Source organism: Typopeltis vanoorti, chromosome 3, assembly GCF_054136105.1.
Source record: "Typopeltis vanoorti isolate ZY-2024b chromosome 3, IOZ_Tvanoo_1.0, whole genome shotgun sequence".
NCBI classification, from domain to species: Eukaryota; Metazoa; Arthropoda; class Arachnida; order Uropygi; family Thelyphonidae; genus Typopeltis; species Typopeltis vanoorti.
This window is the reverse complement of record NC_143551.1, coordinates 102,247,484-102,264,429: the sequence shown is the minus strand read 5'-3', so window position 1 is coordinate 102,264,429 and position 16,946 is coordinate 102,247,484.

The following is a 16,946-nucleotide window of genomic DNA, read 5'->3' as shown; positions in this document are numbered from 1 at the left end:
TTGCTTCCCAGTATTCACACTATTTGTCAAAACTTCATATATTAATTGCTTTAAATCTTTCTCTTATGTTATTTTATGTTAAATTTTATGTTACGATAAAGAGCCAAGAGGCTATTTTTTCGGCGGCGTAAATTAAGTTGAGGGGATAATAAATTCCTCATTATTTTAAAGCCGGATACGAAATTCGGAGATCGAAATCTAAGAGTTTCATGCAGAACTATCAGCGAGTCCACACGTAAGTCAACACCTGGGTAGTACAACACTGGGGCAACTCAGAGCAAAGGTGGAACAAGCTCCGTCATTATCCTTAATAATATTTTCTCATAATGTAAAACGCAGAGATATAATGTAAAATGCAATGTAAAGTATCATAATGTAAAATGCAAAGAACTATCGGATTCGCCGATAGTTTTTCGGCATGAAACTCTTAGATTTCAGTAGATTTCAATCTCTGAGTTTCGTATCCGGCTTTAAAATTATGAGGCATTTATTATCCCCTTAACTTAATTTATGCCTCCGGAAAGATAGCCTCTTGGCTCTTTATCATAGTAAGAGGTATGATAGTTATTGTGAGGATAGTTTGGGTCTCCAGCGATAGGTCTTCTGACTCCAAGGTGATTTCCGTATAATAATAATAATAATAATCAGTGGCGGCTCATGGCTAGAAATCGGTGAGTGTTGCAACTTTCAAAATATAGCACACTGTAAGTACAGTGTATACGTCAAAAAAAATCAGCTAGTGCCTTTTTATTCCCATACATAGGGAGTAGGCGAGGCCATTTTAGCCCTATCTAACTTTGGAGACTGAGTGGGCAGTTCAATCTCCATTGGTATTCAATCAGATAGCTTGCCCAAGGCTCTCACTAATTAATCAGCATGCAGTGAAGAGAGATGGCTCAACAAGTGTCGCCATCTTGTGGTTATTAACCCAAACACTTGTATTTAATGTCTGAAATAATGTGGGTTCTACGGTCGATTTTCTTGAGTTTATGGGACGAAAAACCCGAGTTTCCGGGAGAAAAAACCCGCTTGCCCTTGCCAGAGATCGACTAACTCGGGAACAGGTCGAAAAAACACTAAGAAAAATTTCTTCTAGTCGCCGACTAGATTTCAAACCAAGAAGTCTTCCTTAGTGCGGTCAAGTGCCATGATATGCAAACACCACATCCCCTGAGCTTTTATTTGTATAATCAACATACTATGTACAATATTTACATAGCATGGGTGTTGTTTATATATTATTCTAATATGTTGAAAATATCAGTTTGCAAGTACATTTTATAAAAAAAAAAAAAAAATTAGCTACCGCCTATTTGTTCCCGTATAGGGAGTAGGCGGAGCCGTTTACCCTATCTAACTTTTGGAGACTGAGTGGGCAGTTCAATCTCCACTGGTAGCCAATCAGAGAGACAGCTGGCCCAAGGCTATCACTGATTCATCGGTATGCAGAGAAGTAGGCGGCAAGCTAGGGCCGCCATCTCGTGGTCCCTAACCCTAACAATATTTTTAATGTCTGAAAATAATGTGGGTTCGACGGTCGATTTTCTTGAGTTCACGGGACGAAAAACCCGCTAGCCCGTGCCAGAGATCGACTAACTCGGGAACCGGTCGAAAAAAGGTTTAGAAAAATTTCCTCTAGTCGGCGACTAGATTTGAACAACCAACTTCATGCGGTCAAACGCTGTAGAGTGCAAACTCTTCTTGTACTGAGCTACACAGGCTGGTTTATACTTATTTTTTTTACTTCATTAACATGTCACTTAACGTTTTGTTTCTTTTTTTTTTTACACATAATATTTTAGATAGATCTATTTTCATATATGTTACTAACCAATGACATTAGTTCTAAATTTCTACTATTTTTTGTATTTGCATGTTATTTTTACTCTACATCATTCATTTCTATTCCCACAGCGATACAGCTGGTGGGTTACATGTTTACATCTGCATTCGAATATGCAGGCATTAATTTTATACCATTAATATACATTGTGTTATTTTAACAAATCTTTGCTAATGGTACATTTAATAATATATCCTTACCATATATATTCATATACATACATGTACATACCCATATATTTCTATATACCCACATATATACATATATATTATACATTGTTTTACATCAGTCATTTCTATTCAGACAGCTATACACTTGGGGTGGATTAAATATTTACATCTTTCTAACTTGCAGACATTCGTTCTATATCTCCAATATGCATTGCGTTATTGTAACAGCTCTTTGTTATTTAATCATTGAGTTTTTCTACATAATATGTGGGTATATTTTACATACACATGTTTATATATACCTACACACACACACACACACACACACCACATATATATATATGCTAATATTTGGGATGGAGATGCTACCTTTAAAATTATTATTAGCTTTTGTGATGCACTGTCTAGGAGAATCCAGAAGAAATTTCTTAATCGTTTTTTCGGAGTATCCATTTTGTTTAAAGATAAGAGAGAGGGGATTTATTTCTTTTTGGAGTTCATCTGACTCATTCAAAAGATAGCGTGCTCTGTGTCCTAAGATAGATATAGTTCCAAGCTTCTGTGGTGGGAAATGATGAGAATGGCTATATAGATATCTATTGGTATGAGTAGATTTCCTCTATATAGAGATTTTTATTCTTTCAGAGCATCGTATAATCATTACATCCAGGAGTTATTTTGTTCTAGATCAGCAGTAAATTTTATATTAGGAAGCTGGTTGTTAAGATGATGAAGAAAATCTATGAGAGATGTATGTCCGTGACTCCATATAATGAAAATATCATCAACATAACGTTTCCAAAGTTTTGATTTAAATGAGAAGGAAGATATAGCTTTCGTTTCAAAATCTTCTAGGAAAATGTTAGCTAGAACTGGGGATAATGGGTTGCCCATTGCCAGGCCTTGTTTTTGTTGGTAAATGGAGTCCCAATATCTAAAGTAACCAGAATGAATGCAATGTTTTAATAAAGCAAATATATTTTTTTTGGAATAATTTTTCCTTTAGTAATGTAAGTAGTTCGTTTGTAGGAACGTTAGTAAATAAAGAGACAATGTCAAAACTTGCTAAAATGTCAATTTCATTAATGGAAATATCCTTGATATCAGAAACAAAGTCTGTGGTGTTTCTTATGAATTATGAGGATTTATCAGATAAACATTTGAGGTGCTTTGCTTGATATTTTGAAAGATTGTAAGTAGATGAATCAATTCCTTCCACGATTGGGCGAAGAGGGGTGTTTTCGTTATGTATCTTAGGAACTCCATAGATGTGTGCTATAAGAGAGTGTAGAGAGCGTAAATAAAGGCAAAACATTATGAGGAAGTTCACTCGTAGTCTTTAACAAGTTGTTTGTACGGTTTTGTAATTCTCTTGTAGGATCTTCCTGAAAATTGAATAATTCATGTTGCTTCAAGTAATTGAAGCATTTTGCTGTGATAATCTTCAGAGTTGAGGACGACCGTGGAATTGCCTTTATCTGCAGGTAAAATAATGTTATTATTCTTTTTAAGTTTTTTAAGGCTTGTCTTTCAGCAGGAGAAATATTATTTGTTGGAGGTTTAGCATTATTGATAATGAAAATCGATTCGATACGGAGAAGTTTCGCTAAATGATTAGGAATGAGCGAACTTTTGCTTTTTCTATTTTTGTAAGAAGAGATTCTTTAGGGAAAAATTTTGGTGAGGGAATGAAATTGAGACCTTTGCTTAGAATATCATTTTTCCGCATATGTTAAAATATGAGAAGATTTGTTCACAACAACTTTGTCTGGATTAATACGGGTTGTAATACGACCAGATGTATTTTATATTCTCTTCAGAGTATCAAATTTCTTGATAAGGGTATACTTATTATTGTTTTGTATTCGAGTAGCTTGTGGTTCACTGTTTATGATAAAATCATGTAAGCTATTATCCATAATTTCTTCAAGTTTTTGAGTTAAAGATCTTTTTATACTGAACAAAGAGGCTAAACAACGTTTTGTATCTGAGATTCTTTCGCTGAGAAGATCCATTTTAGCATTATGATATATTCTTTTTGTGCGTTCTGTTGTTATCTTTTCTTGAAATGAGATGAAATTAGGAAAAACTGTATTGAACTTACAACGTTTAAGGAAGACTAACCTGTTTATTTTCATTCCTATTTTCTTCAATGTTTTTTTAAAATTCCATTTGATGTTAATTAGAGACGCCTCGTCATTTAGGCTATAGATGTAATAATACACTTCTACTCGGTTGTTGTGATACATTTTTAAAATAGATTTAATGATTTAAACCAAGATAACTTATAAAGTTTTAATGAGAATAATACAACTACTTTCTGCTTATAACAGCCTTCATCAGGTATTCATCAAAGGAAGAGAATCTAGGCTTGTGTAAGTGGAAACGGCGCTTGTGTCCTCTGCGCTTGGTCGCTTGAAGTCAGACTTAAGTTCAAGTCTAGTCGCCGACTGGAGGAACTTTTTCTAAGCCTTTCTTCTACCGATTCCCGAGTTAGTCGATCTCTGGCACGGGCAAGCGGGTTTTTCCTCCCGGAAACTCGGGTTTTTTATCCTGTAAACTCAAGAAAATCGACCGTAGTTCCCACATTATTTCATACAGTAAAATATCTTATTAGGGTTAGTTACCAAGAGATGGCAGCACTTGTTTGCCAGCCTCTTCATTGGCGGCTGCTATAATTAGTAATAGACATGGGCCAGCTATCTCTGATTAGCTACCGATGGAGATTGAACTGCCCACTCAGTCTCCGAAAGCTAGATAGAGTATAAAGGCCTTCCTACTCTCTATAAAGGGAATAAAAGGCATTAGCTGATTTTTTTGTATCTAAAAAACTGGGAATTACAGGTAAAAATTGCAAAACATAATTGAAACAAAAAACGTTGTATTTTTTAAGTTGTTCTAACTGGCGTGCTATTGTTTATTGCGTGTGTACGTGCAGGCTCTCATGAACGCCAATATTGAACAGCATCTCATGAACAGCAATTTAAGTTATAACATCTGGGATGTTATAACTTAAATTGCTGTTTAAGTGTTCAGGATTCAGGATGATTTCCCTGGATTCCACAATTTTTTTTTCGAACTCATCACCACGGCGAAAAATATTTTCTGATTTATCCCAGCAAATGGAGTGATTTTGCAGATCATCATTAGGATTGTTTGAAAAAATAACATGACTGGACAACGCAGTTGCACGTGACCTTTTATAGGAGATGTCTCTCATATGTTCCTCTATATGTTGTTCAATAGATTTGTTGGTTTGTCCAAAATAAGGGATATTGCAATCGCACCATAATTTATATACACTTGGATATTTTAGGTTGTGATGAATAGGTTGTGGATGGCTGATAAGAGAACGGATTTTTGGAAGTGTGGTGAAGAACGTCCTGATGTATTTTTTAAGGACCTTAGCCAATTTTTTAGAGATTGTGCTAATGTATGGGATCGAGATGCTACCTTTAAAATTATTATTAGTTTCTGTAGTGCACTGTCTAGGAGGATCCAGAAGAAATGTCTTAATCGTTTTTTCGGAGTATCCATTTTGTTTAAAGATAAGAGAGAGGTGATTTATTTCTTTTTGGAGTTCATCTGGTTCATTTAAAAGATTCTTATACCACACATCTATGGAGTTCCTAAGATACATAAGGAAAACACCCCTCTTCGCCCAATCGTGGAAGGAATTGATTCATCTACTTACAATCTTTCAAAATATCAAGCAAAGCACCTCAAATGTTTATCTGATAAATCCTCATAATTCATAAGAAACACCACAGACTTTGTTTCTGATATCAAGGATATTTCCATTAATGAAATTGACATTTTAGCAAGTTTTGACATTGTCTCTTTATTTACTAACGTTCCTACAAACGAACTACTTACATTACTAAAGGAAAAATTATTCCAAAAAAAATATATTTGCTTTATTAAAACATTGCATTCATTCTGGTTACTTTAGATATTGGGACTCCATTTACCAACAAAAACAAGGCCTGGCAATGGGCAACCCATTATCCCCAGTTCTAGCTAACATTTTCCTAGAAGATTTTGAAACGAAAGCTATATCTTCCTTCTCATTTAAACCAAAACTTTGCAAACATTATGTTGATGATATTTTCATTATATGGAGTGACAGACGTACATCTCTCATAGATTTTCTTCATCATCTTAACAACCAACATCCTAAAAATACTAATATAAAATTTACTGCTGATCTAGAACAAAATAACTCCTTACCATTCCTGGATGTAATGATTATACGATGCTCTGAAAGATTAAAAATCTCTATATACAGGAAACCTACTCATACCAATAGATATCAACATAGTCAATATCATCATTTCCCACCACAGAAGCTTGGAACTATATCTACCTTAGGTCACAGAGCACGCTCTCTTTTTGAACTTCAAAAAGAAATAAATCTCCTCTCTCTTATCTTTAAACAAAATGGATACTCCGAAAAAACGATTAAGAAATTTCTTCTGGATCCTTCTAGACAGTGCAGCACAGAAACTAATATATATATATATATTAGTTTCTGTGGTGTGTGTGTGTGTATATATATATATATATATATATATATATATACACACACACACCACAGAAACTAATTATAACACATGCATATATATATATATATATATATATATAGATATATAGATATATATATATATATATATGCATGTGTTATATTAATATTTTTTATTCCCTTATCTTATACATAGAACATGCACACCCAATGTATTATGATACAGATGGCATTAGTTAGCATTTACTTGTATTTATTATTGGTCTCGCGTTTTTTATTGTATTTTGATAAGGATAAATAATTTGGAAGTCATCTCGTTATGCCAAGGATATATATATATATATATTAGGTAAGCATATTTTAATATTTTAAGCATGAACAGCTTAAATCCGGAGCCGCTCGACCTCCTCAAAAAACTGTTGAAGAAATTTGAGGTAGAGTGGCCAGGGTACTTAAACCTACATTCAGCAACAGAGGACTCTACAGAAGGGGACGATTCATCACCTGGGGAAGAAGAACCTGATAATCTCTGCACTCACACCAGAAGATTATACAGAAACCCATGCTCGAAAAAAGCGTAAAACAGCGGAGACTCCGATAAACGAGGGGATGGAAGAGACGCCCCCAAAAGTGACGCCCCCGGCTCTCAACAACGAAAAAGTCTCACCAATTGTACTACTGGAAAAAGAAAGATGGTCAGCCCTCAGGCCCATTATGCAAAACCAACAAATTGCCTACTCATGGGCAAGAAACGTGGACGACGGATTCAAAATTCAGCCTGCAACATTGGGTGACTACAGACACCTCACAAAAACCATGGATGAGTCAGGCAATAAATATCATACTTTTTCGCTGAAGTCTGAGAAAAACCTAAAAGTCAAATGCCTCAAATGTGGACAAAATCACCCCACAACAACCTGCTCAAAGCCAAGGTCCTGACCATCCAAATGCGCAAACTGCGGGGGACCCCACTCGGCAAACTACAGAGGCTGCAGTCACTACCCTAAGAACAAATAAAGCAACAAAAGGAAACAGATCTTCTCTCAACCTTGCCCACAGGCACTAGAGGCGACGGCTCCCCAGTTTCCTGACACCCAGCAAAGGACAACAAAACACCAGCTCTCACAAATGAAAAGCACCAACAATCTTGAAAGCGACCGTCGAAGCAGGACATACGCCGAAGTAGCCCACCCATCCAAAGATATCCAGCAGGACCAACCTCTTCCAAACATGAAAATAGTCATCACAACCTCATTGGCAAACATGCTTCAAGACTTCAGTAAGTCCAACCAACCCTTCACCAAACTCCACGAAAAGATTCCTAAATGAAACTCAGACCATCCTATCCATGCTTGTTAATGAACAAAACTAGATCACTCCCAGACTCACTACAGATCGTCGCTTGGAATGCCAATGGCCTAAAAAACAAGACACTGGAGCTTCAAGAATTCTCTCACAGATACAATTCTGACATCATCCTAATCAACGAAACTCATCTAAGACCGGCAGACAACCCTAAACTTAGAGACTACTCACTGTATAGAAATGACAGACCAGACTACAGAAGTGGTGGAATAGGAACTGCATCAGGCACAATGGAATAGCCAACCCCCCCCCCAACCTCCAATCTAGAACTCTTCCAGTTAGGTTTGTGTGTCGAAGTCCACACAAACTCAACTGGAAGATTTAAAATCTATGCCGCATTCAACTCTCCTGCTAAAACCCTGCTATTTTCTAACTTGGTGCTGTCCTGGGCATAAATGAATCCATCATCGTCGCTGGGGACTCAAACTCCAAACATCCCTCCTGGAATAGCAGAACCACAAATAAAAATGAGCATATTATCTTCAGCTACACAGGATTAAACAACGGGGTCATAACAGGACCCACCGAACCAACCCACCACAGCCCAATTGGCACAGTCAACATCTCAGACATTGCTATCCTGCACAATATCAAATTCCAATACAGCCTTCAAGCACTGAACGAATTATCATCAGATCACAACCCAATCCTACTTCACTTATGGATCAAAGACCAGTCACCCCTCCCAAACTTCCATTGTCGGGGGGAAACTTAGGAAAGTGCTACCAGAACACATTGGTCCAGTTCCCCACATAAAAGCCAAGGAAGAAATAGACACGGCAATAAAGAACCTCACCAATCAAATCAATAAATCCATAACAGCAGCCACAGCATTCATGATTAGCCACAAACAAAACCGTCTCCCAGAAGAAATCATGGACTTAATAAGGGAAAAAAAACAGACAAAGGAAAAGATACCACAACACATGTGCTTCCCAGTACAAAACATCCCCCAACAGACTAAACAAATCTGTCCGAGAAGCTCTCCAGAACCATAGGAATCAACAATGGATAAACAAGCTCACCTCCATCTCCTCAGAAGATCATTCCATATGGAAATTCCTAAACAACCTCAGGAACAAGCGCAAATCCCCCCTCTCTCCAAGCACAACAGGACCTAGTGAACACAGATGCCGACAAAGCTGAAGCCATAGTAAGAAACCTAGAGAAACAATGCAGTCTGGCATATGAGAACCGAAACATCAGCCACATATACAAGATCCATCGTAAAGTCAGACTCCCAGTAAATTGTCCCGATGACAATCCAAGCCCTATTAAGCCTACCTCACCTACCGAAATAATCAGCATCATCAACCACCTCAAGAACAAAAAAGCCCCAGGTCCTGACGGCATCACTAACAAAGTCATCAAGTTACTACTACGCAAAGCCATAGCTCATCTGGCAAACATCATAAATTCCATCCTCAAATGGCAGCACTTCCCCCATTCATGGGAAATAGCCGACATCATCCCAACTGACAAATCAGGCAAAGACTCACATCTACCAGAAAATTACCATCCCATCAGCTTGCTATCCAACTTGGGAAAAAAGCTGAGAAAATCATCCTCATCAGACTCCAAGATCATGTCAACCAACTAAATATCATTCCACAAGAACAATTTGGCTTCCGTCAAAACCATAGCACCACCCAACAGAGCCACAGACTGGTAGAATACATCACCACAGGATTCAATTGGAATCAGCACATCGGAGCTGTCTTCCTAGACATCTCAAAGGCCTTCGATAAGATCTGGCATCAAGGCCTCCTCTCTAAGATGTACCACTAAACATGATACTTCTGATTAAATCATACCTCACAAACAGGAAGATGCAAGTGAAAATAAATGAAACAGTCTCGACCCAACAGAAGATCCCTGCTCCTGTTCAACATCTACATAGCAGACATCCTTCAAAATCCTCTCACATCCACCATCACCCTTTACGCAGATGAGACGGCTATACCTCATCTCATAACCAAAAAACTACAAGACACCATCCTGAAGCTAGAAAAATTGTTTACAGACTGGCGACTACAATTAAACCCCCAGAAAAGCACATTGATACTCTTCACAAGAAGACGACCATCCCCCAAAGGAGACATCACCCTGTTCAGCTCAAAAATTCCCTGGAAAACTGAAACTAAATACCTCGGAATACTCCTCGACAAACGATTATGCTTCAACAGCCACATCAACAGCACATGCACCAAAGCTTCAAAAGTTATCGCCCAGATATACCCCTTGAACAAGAGACAGCAAATTAAAAACAAGAAACAAAATTCTACTCTACAAGACAGTGATCCGTTCAACAGTTATATACGTCTCCCCAGCCTGGACCATACCTCCAAGACAAACATCCTCAAGCTGCAAAGACTACAGAACAAGTGCCTGAAAATGATCCTGGATGCCCCATGGTTCATCAGGAATGCCCATCTCCACCAGGGCATAAATATCTCCTACATCTCTCCACTACTACGCTCTCTAGTAGAAAAATTCTTTATGAAGACATCTATGCATCTAAACCAACTAATACAACAAGCCGGAAACTATGACGGTAATGACCACTGGAAACATAAAAGACCAAAAGCCATCCTAACACTCAATGACGTGTAACCACTCCTGCCCACTCAGGGCGAGCTAAAATAGCTCACAAATCTCTCCCATCACTGCTCCCGAAACAAACAGGGAATATAAAAAGTGTCAAGCTTCACCCTCTGCACCATATATGTCCTGTGTCCTACATAGTATAATATAAAAAAAAAGGTTTGGCAGGTGGATCAGGGAGTGAGTGATTGTCAGTTTTGGAATTGTGATGCATTTATTATATGTCTTGAAGATCATGCAATTTTTGAATCAGTGCTCTTACCAAAACAGTTCAGAGTCCTGCAGCAGTGCCAGTAAGACTACAACTGCACGATAAGCGTTTTTTTTTTTTTTTCTCTCTCACATTGATAGATACGGAACAGCAGCCAAACGAGACAAAGTTTGAAGAAGTGTATCGGGAATTTATCAGACTGGGCGAGCTGCTCAACAAAAATTGGACAGGAAAGGTGAAACTTTATGATACGTTTCTCCCGGTAAGTGTCACAGATGTTGACGTGGAGATAATGGAAGATCAATCCGAATCGGCAAACCCCACTATTTCTGATGTTCAAGAAGTCCGCGTATGCAAAAAGCGGAGAACAACAGATGAACCTCTCAAAGACAACATAATGGAACAACGCGATCAAGTTTCAGACTCCGCTGCTTCTCCCGGAGAAAAGGTGCCTCCTATTATATTACGAGAGAAGCAGAGATGGGCAGCTTTAAGATCAACAATATCCAACCTGCACATTGGCTATGTAAAGGCCAAAAATGTGGACGAAGGAATAAAGATATATCCTACAACGGTGATAGACTATAAGCGACTAACAAAAGAAATGGACAATAGAGGTATACAGTACCATACCTTTTCGCTCAGCTCGGAGAAAAATTTAAAAGTGGTCCCCCGTGGCGTCTGTGAAAACATTTATATAGAAGATATAGTTGCTGATCTTAACTTGCAGGATCTACCTGCTGTTAAGATCAGCAGAATGTACAGATTCAACAAATCTCCCACGCCGTTAGTCCTCGTAGAGGTCCATAACATATATAAAAATATCTACAACTTGAAAACAATCTGTGAGCTTATTGTCACACCAGAGCCACTCCGAAAAATGGCATCTTCTGGGCAGTGCCATAGGTGTAAAAAAGTTTGGTCATGCCCAGAAATTATGTGAAGCTGAATTTAAATGTTTGAAATGTGGGGCAAGCCACCAATATCTGCACAAAGCCAAAATCAACCCCAGCTAAATGTGCCAACTGCGATGGGCCCCACCCGGCCAACTACAAGGGATGCAAACAGCCAAACAGTCCTCTTCCTCTAGTACAAGAACACCAGATGCCCCTGCACCACAGCCAGAGGCTCGGTCTCCACAGTCAGAGACCTTCAAAGTTAGAGTGAACCAAAAGCAAACAAGAAATTATGCTGATGTGGTCCGTACGAACAAATCAGCACCTACAAATCTAACAGCTGTTATTACAGCCTCTCTAGCCAACATGCTACAAGACTTCAGATTGTAAAACCATTCAGCAACCTCCACCAAAAGATTTCTCCATGAAACACAGGTCATCCTCACAGCACTAATTGATGAGTCGAAACAAACTTATTCCAGTCTCTTTGCAGATCACTGCATGGAATGTGAATGGCCTATGAAACAAAATTCTGGAGCTGCAAGAATTCACTAACAGATATCAACCAGATGTTATTCTAATCAGCGAATCTCATCTAAGACCCTCAGATAACCCTAAAATAAGGGGTTACTGCCTATACAGAAATGATAGATGGTCTACAGAGGTGGTGGCACTGCCATCATCATTAAGAACTACATCAAACACAATTCTGTGATCAACCCTCCGACCACTAATCTTGAGATCACGGGCGTGGAAGCGTTCACCATCTCGGCTGGCAGACTGAAAATCTACTCTGCTTACAATCCACCCCTAAAAACTCTATTACACTCTGACCTAAATGCCAACTTATGCGCCAGAGAACCTACCATGATAGCCGGAGATCTGAACTCCAAGCACCCTGCATGGAATTGCAGATCCACCAGCAAGAATGGTTGCATCCTTTCCAACTTCATGTGGCAGGCCCCACTTAACCAACTCATCTTAGTACGTTTGGAACTGCAGACATCCTGGATATAGTTATCCTGCAGGACATTAATCAATACAGCCTAAGATCATTAAATGAGTTGTTATCTGATCACAACCCAACTACTTCAGATAGGAAGACAAGAATACCTGTCTCCTCCCCCCTCACTCCTATATATCGTGGGAAAGATTGTCGGAAGTGCTCAGGGATAGTACGAATGTGAGGACCCTGTTCCTCACATTCGTACAAAAGACGAAATAGACACTTCAGTTACAAGCCTCTCCCAACTAATTAACTCCGCCATAACAGTAGCCACATTCTACAATTCTGTCCACAAGCCTGGTCGTCTGTCTGATGACATTATGAACTTGATCAGGGAGAAAAACAGAGCCAGGAAAAGATTTCGTAACACTCGTGCGCCACAAGATAAAACAAATCTAAATAGACTTATTGGGGGGGGTGAGAGATGCACTCAATGCACACACAGAGACCATCTATGGGAAGAAACGTTAGACTCTATCTCACCTACTGATCACTCTCTCTCTGGAAATTACTAAGGAACATCAAATACAAAGGCAAATCTCTTCCCCCAATACTCTCTGACCAGGGCCTTGTACACACTGATGTGGACATGGCGGAGGCCATGGCAAGAAATTTGGAAGAGCAATGCAAACCCGCTCATAGAAATCTAGACTTCAATCACATATACAAAATTCAACGACAGGTCAGACACTCACTCATACTTCCTAATACCAGTACTGACCACATTGTACTCACATCACTTGGTGAAATTTATAATATTATTAAAAACTTAAAGAAAGAACAAAAAGGCTCCTGGACCAGACGGCATCTCAAACAGGTTGATCAAGCTGTTGCCTCGAAAAGCTGTAGTACATCTGACCATTATAATAAATGCAATCTTAAGATTTCACTATTTTCCTTTCACCTGGAAACTGGCTGAAATAATCCCTATATATAAGCCAGGCAAGGACCCACACCTACCGCAAAATTATCAACCATTCAGTCTTATCTCTAACCTGGATGTGGTGGCGGAGAAGGTCATCCTCTCACGGCTCCAAACCTCAGTAAATGACGTAAACATCCTCTCTAAAGAACAGTTTGGTTTTCAGCAATACCATAGTACTACCCCAGAAAATCCACAGAATTGTGGAATACATCACCACCAGCTATAATTGGCGCCAGTGCACAGGAGCTGTTTTCCTAGACATATCCAAAGCGTTTGACAAAATCTGGCATTTCAGACTCCTACACAAACTTTCTCAGCCGGTATTTCACCAAAAATGGTTCATCTAATCTTTCATATCTTCAGAATAGATCAATACAAGTCAAAATCAACGGTTCTACCCAGGGGTGTAGTCAGGCCAGGGCGAGGCAGGTCGACGTCCAGGTACTTTTTTAAAACTATCAAAATTTTTAAATTCATTATAATAAATTATAAGAATTATAATAATGAGAATTATAATGCCTTTCCAGCTTTTGGTAAAAAAATAGCAGCTTTCCGATCTTGTCATTTTCGTTTCAGAAAACAAGACAATCTCTCTGCCATATAGCATTCGCAATAATAATAATAATAATAATAATAATAATAATGTCACAATTCGTGCTCTGGATTTTTGTTTCCAAGGTAGAGCCCTGGCATTATTTCTTTTAGGTCTACACCCATGGTTCTACCTCAACCCAGTGCCATATCTTTGCTGGAGTGCTGCAGGGATCCCTACTAGCTCCATTGCTGTTTTCTATATACATGTCGGACATCCCATACAATCCGATGTCTTCCATATTGGTCCTGTATGCGGACGATACAGCAATACTAACCAGAGCTCTCTGTTCCCACTTCATTACCAGAAAGCTTCAAGAAAACCTTCTAAAGCTGGAGGATTGGTTCTCCAAATGGAGATTGGAAGTCAACCCCCCAAAAAGCTCAGTCATTCTTTTCTCGAAAAGCCCAATATCTTCTGCAGGAGATGTGTTACTATTCAATACTAAAATTCTCTGGCAGACAGAAACCAAATACCTGGGTGTAATTCTGGACAAAAAGCTATCTTTCAACCAACACATCAAGTCTATATGCGCAAAGGCATCTAAAGCCATCGCTCAGATCTATCCGCTAATTAATAGAAATAGCAAGCTCAGCGACATAACCAAATTGCATCTATACCAGATGACGATTCATTCTATCTAATCATCAATAATCATCTATGCCTCTCTAGCCTGGAGCCATACTTCTAATACTAACATTATCAAAATACAACGAGTACAGAACAAATGCTTGAGAATGATTCTGAATGCCCCATGGCATGTAAGAAACAATCAACTTCATAGAGATACAACTATTCCCTATATTTTCTCTTTCCTACAATCCTTGGCATCTAAGTTCTTCCTAAAGACGTCCATACACCCCAACGATTTGGTTCAGCAAGCTGCAGCATACGAGGCAACAGACATATTCAAACATAGAAGACCAAAAGCTATATTAACCTCCTGTAGCGATGCATAATCTCCATGCCCAATCAGGGCGAGCAAACTGTTCATAAATTGTACCCTCACTTTAACCGCAACAGATAGCAAGGAATATGAAAAGCATCTTGCTTCACCCCTAAAGACATAAATGTCGATTGTCAATTGTCACATAGTATAATATATTATTAATTATAATATATATACATTGTAATATGCGTGACACATATAGGACTTGTTATACCAGATATTATTGAACAATTTGTGCATACTATATGTACACTGCACATTGTTTTGTATGTATGCCATTCATTATCATTATTCACATATTAAAGAATATATGGTCCGCAATTTATTAGAATACAATGCGTTCACATATACAGTATAATGTATTTTATCTCGTGATTTTAATTCCATTATTTTATTAGTGTGCTGTTTGGGCCACATCCACTGAGCTACACAGGCTCTCCTGTGTATATGTGTGTATATCGTGTATATCTCAGTGTGTACGTGTTTGGATAAAATATCAAAATTATGGTAAAAATTGAAAAAAAAATTAAACATGAAACAATATTGTTTATTATCGATAAAATTATACAGTTTGGTATAATTCAAAATTACTTAAAAATAAAATATATTCTTCTTGTTTTGTTTCATGAAAAAATATTGTTTATCATCGATAAGATTATACAGCTTAGTATAATTCAAAATTACTTAAAAATAAAATCCATTATCATAACCCCAATAATGTTCTAAAATAAAAATTATAACAAATGTTATGTCTTTAATTATAATGTCGAAATATTTAAAGAGGCGGAGTAAACACGATCAGCACCAGGGGCGCGCCACTAGTGTCCAGGGCCTATGTGCAAAACATTAGTTGGCGCCCATATCATCCCTCACGTTTTTTTTTTAAGTATTTCCTCCTCCTTGGCGCCTTTACTATCCTGGCGCCTGTGTGCGTCGCACACATGGCACATATGGCCGGTGTGCCCCTGATCAGCACTACAAACACTCTACTACTGGCGCAAATTAACAGTGGAATTCCACTGGAACTCCGCGACGGAGTTCCACTGTTGTTTATATGCAGTTTGTATATATACTAATGTATTAAGCGCCTCCATAGCGCAATTGGCAGAACGACGGTACATTGCGCCCTTCAATTGGAATAGGCCTAAGTTCGATTCTCCTCGCGACGGGAGGAATCTTTATCTGGACGACTTTAATCGAAGGTGAGTTAGTCGATCTCCTACGGAGATAGCAGGATTTTTTCCTCCCGGAAACTCGGGTTTTTCATCCCGCATATAGACAAATCGGCCCTTCAGAACCCACGCAATTTACAGACATATAATACCAGTTGTGGTGGTGTAAATGGGCGGTAGATGGCGTTGATGGAGACTATTCGTAATAGAGGTTCGGTGTGTGGTTGAGACAGTTGTAGGTGCCCTCCTGCGATGAGTCTTCGGACTCCTTGGAGGTGTCAGGAATAATAATAATAATAATAATAATAATACAAACTAACAGTGCAGAAGTACGCTAATAGCTCACATCTCACTACGACGTGCATATGCTTGTGCATGTAGCAATATGACATGCGATAAACAGTGCTGCTAGCCTCCTTCGCCCACCTAAGTACTACAAGATAGATTTTTATACAAAATAAGAGAATTGCATAGGATTGTTGATGATAAAATTAAATATCACAAGCAAATATAAATAAATCAATAAATATATTTATTGTCGTCGTCGTCCGGTAGCATCCTCTAGCAAGAGGGTTGCAGCAGATGAGCAGCTCTTCTCCATTTCTCTCTGTCTGTCACTTCCATCATTCTTAAACCAGTCCATTCCACGATGTCATTAAACCACTCTCTAGTTGGTCTTCCACGTCTTCTC